The sequence below is a fragment of the Carlito syrichta genome, unplaced genomic scaffold, assembly GCF_000164805.1.
Source record: "Carlito syrichta isolate Samal-C Ts95f unplaced genomic scaffold, Tarsius_syrichta-2.0.1 Scaffold308169, whole genome shotgun sequence".
Taxonomy (NCBI): Eukaryota; Metazoa; Chordata; class Mammalia; order Primates; family Tarsiidae; genus Carlito; species Carlito syrichta.
The window spans coordinates 29,528-32,042 of NW_007252265.1; the positions used below are offsets into that span (position 1 = coordinate 29,528).

The window sequence follows — 2,515 nt, forward strand, 5'->3', positions numbered from 1 at the left end:
CAGCAGGTGGAGGTTGCGGTGCCCGGGAGCGGCCACTGCACTCCAGTCTGGGTGACAGAGTGAGACTCCAACTCAAAAAAAAAAAAAAAAAAATATATATATATATATATATTTTATACATAAAATATCCCAAGACTGAATTGGAAGGGGGTTATACCTCTCTACAAGGTTATGCAATTACATAAGACAAATAAAATAGGTAAATGTTAAATATAGCTTAGTTTAGAATGTTAATATGACAATTTGTGTGATAATTTATAAAGTAGTAAAATTTAAAGTAGTACACTTTCTACCCAGATATTAGGATAGTATATTAACTAAAGTAAAATAAAATGTGTTGTTAAACATATCAAATGGAAGTTGAATGGCACTACTGACTTCAGGTTCAGGAAGATAATCACAGCAAGACACAGTGGCTCTACAATAAAATAATTAGCCAGGCATGGTGGTGCGTGCCTGTGGTTCCAGCTACTTGGAAGACTGAGGCAGAAGGATCGTCTGAGTCCAAAAGGTCGAGGTTGTGGTGGCTGTGAGCATGCCACTGCTCTCCAGCCTGGGCAACATTGAGACTCCGACTCAAAAAAAAAAAACCAGAACAGAACAGAACAGAACAAAGATATCAAAGCAAAGTCCTTGAAGGACAGATAGCTGGAAATGTAAGCTATAGCAAAGCAGGACTTTCAGAATTTGTTAGGTATAAGACAATATCCAAATACAATTATTAGTAGCACCACCAATACATGTATAGGGACCTGTGAATTTTTAGTAACCAAACACACTCTAGTATAGTGATCAGATTCAGCTCTTGGATAGCGTGCATTACTTATGTTTTTTACAAGTTATCCCAATTTTGTTAATTCACATCTCAGTTACTGCCAAAAGGAATTAAATGCAGCATATATTAAATAAGTTCAGAAAACAGAATCTTGAAATTAAACAAAAAAGCCTAGGGACTTTATAATGAAGATATACGTGTTGATAAATCTAAGCTAAGCATATGCTGCTATAGTTATAAACAAAATTTAGTTCTAAGATTCTTGGAGGCCAAAGGGAAAAAAGAAAAAGGGACATCGATAATGAAAAAGACAACTGGGTCAAGCACAGTGGCTCATGCCTATAATCCTTGCACTTTGGGAGATCAAGGTGAGAGGATTGCCTGAGCCCACGAGTTCGAGACCAGCCTGGGCAACTTGGCAAGACCTCATCTCTACAATAAATAAAAAAATTAGCAGAGTGTGGTGGCACACGCCTGTAGTTCCAGCTACTTGGAAGGTTGAGGTAGAAGGATCACCTGAGCCCAGCAGGTCGAAGCTGTGGTGGCCGTAAACATGCCACTGCACTCCAACCTGCGTGACAGAGTGAGACTTCAACTAAAAAAAAAAAAAAAAAAAAGAGATCTTTTGGAAATCTACTCAATAAAAGGAGATTAATACAAACTTGAATTTCAGATACAAGCACAGGTTTAGAGAGCAGGGTAGGTCTTTTTGAAGAAAGGTATTCTGTGGTACTGGAAGATACTTGTAAACTGCAAATGACCAGACAATTATCACAGGAACCAAGTAAATCAAAGGCTGTTTTTGTACTAGGCATGGTTGGAATGCAAATCTCAGCTGAATCTATTTTGCTACACACACACCCAAATAGTAAAAAATCAAAGACACTGTCAAATGTGAATGATGGGCCAAAGTTGTTGAGATGGTCCCAAATCATCACATAATACATGAATTCTGTGTTTCAAAAGGAAAATCTCAAAATATGGGAAGCTATTTCAATTTTTACTTCTCTTGTGTGTTCTTTTCTAAGCGCTCCAACTTAGGCTGTATTTAACATACAAGTAGATATCACCTTACCAGAAGAATGAAGTTTTACAGAATTGATAAGCAGACCAAACTCATAATGAAGACAGTGATTGGACCCACTTGTCTATATCTTATATTTTATTTTTATTTATTTATTGACATTTATTTTTGAGTCAGGGTCTCATTCTCCCCTAGGCTGGAGTACAGTGGCATGATTACAGCTCACCACAGTCTTGACCTCCTGTGCTCAGGTGATCCTCCTGCCTCAGTCTCCTAACTAGCTGAGACTATGGGCATGCACCACCATGTCCTGCTTTTGATTTTTTTGTTGAGATGGGGTCTCGCTATGTTATCTAGGCTAATCTTGAACTCCTGGACTCAAGCAATCCTCCTGTCTTGATCTCCCAAGTGCAGGGATTCCAGGTGTGAGTCATCATGCCCAGCATGTATCTAATAATTTGTATATGATGACAAGATATAATATGCTTTATTAGAGAAACATTAAATAACTTTGCTATTATCATAGTTGTCAGTGACTTAGGTTACATAATGTTCCAAACAGCTTCTAAAGATCTCATAAGACAAATATTAGATTCAATATTATAGAAAATAGATGCTAGAAGACGGTCATGTTCCAGGGCAACAGTAGTTTTGTTTTGTTTTGTTTTTTTGGTTTTTTTTGAGTTGGAGTCTCACTCTGTCGCCCAGACTGGAGT

General features: G+C 37.7%; 1 protein-coding gene across 2 annotated transcripts in view; it reads right to left on the bottom strand.

Moving 5' to 3' along the window:
• Positions 1 to 2,515, bottom strand: part of NVL (nuclear VCP-like) — a 118,783-nt gene that overhangs the window by 7,611 nt on the left and 108,657 nt on the right. The window lies entirely within an intron of this gene.